This window comes from Aulostomus chinensis, chromosome 23 (genome assembly GCF_037954235.1).
Source record: "Aulostomus chinensis isolate RoL2024-O1b breed Wild chromosome 23, RoL_Achi_v1.0, whole genome shotgun sequence".
NCBI lineage: Eukaryota > Metazoa > Chordata > Actinopteri > Syngnathiformes > Aulostomidae > Aulostomus > Aulostomus chinensis.
Window position 1 is genome coordinate 19,690,670 of NC_141342.1, and position 921 is coordinate 19,691,590.

Genomic DNA, 921 nt, shown 5'->3' on the forward strand with positions numbered 1-921 from the left:
TGAGCGTCGCATGGCTCCAAATGGAGGTTGGATATTCTATCAGTTAGCAAACTTTCCTCCCTCTCACCAGATACGTACGTCTCATCAAACCATGAATCATGAGCCATGAATATATCAAAGAAGTCATAAGAATTTTGTTCAGTGTAGAACACAGCAAAGTGATATTAGCACTTCCTCCATGATCATTGATAGATATCCTCAGTAAGTACGACTTGTTTACTGTCAATGTCAAACCATGGTTTACTATTAAAAATTATTATCAGCCATAAGATAAAAATTAAATATCTATGCCAAGTAGCTTGTTTGCATCGAAACATCCTGTCCTCCCCTCCTTTGTTATTGTCGTCCCCCTTTCCAGGTAGCCAATAACTGCCACCCACTGACTGGGATATCAGCCAATGGGAAGCCTGCACTGATGTCACATGACCCGTCACAGGGCTGGAGTCTCATTCCCTCGCCCGTGTTTTTAATATTCAAAGGCTGCAGTCTGCCGATATGAGCTCATACCACCCCCCTCTCTCTCTCCCTCTCACACATACACACATATACATACACACACACACACACACACTGTGTTAAATCCAAAATGAGATATAGAAAAACGCAGGGATGCATTGATTAATACACGCTTGAATACACATGGTGACTCTGATACACTGTTGAAAACATCTTTTAAGAACATTTGGGACTATTTAATTGAACTACGATTTTGGTTTGCTGGTCTTTGTTGCTTTGGATTAAAATAATAATCCAATAAGAGGTCTTTTTTTGGTGCTTTTCATCAATTAAATGTCAGCGTGTGCTTCTTTCTTGAAAGTAGATAAATCTGGGGCACAGCCGTCCCTATATCTGAGATAATGTCTATTTATTATGAATATTAAATTAGGACCTTAATAATTGATTAATTTATGCTCAGCAACC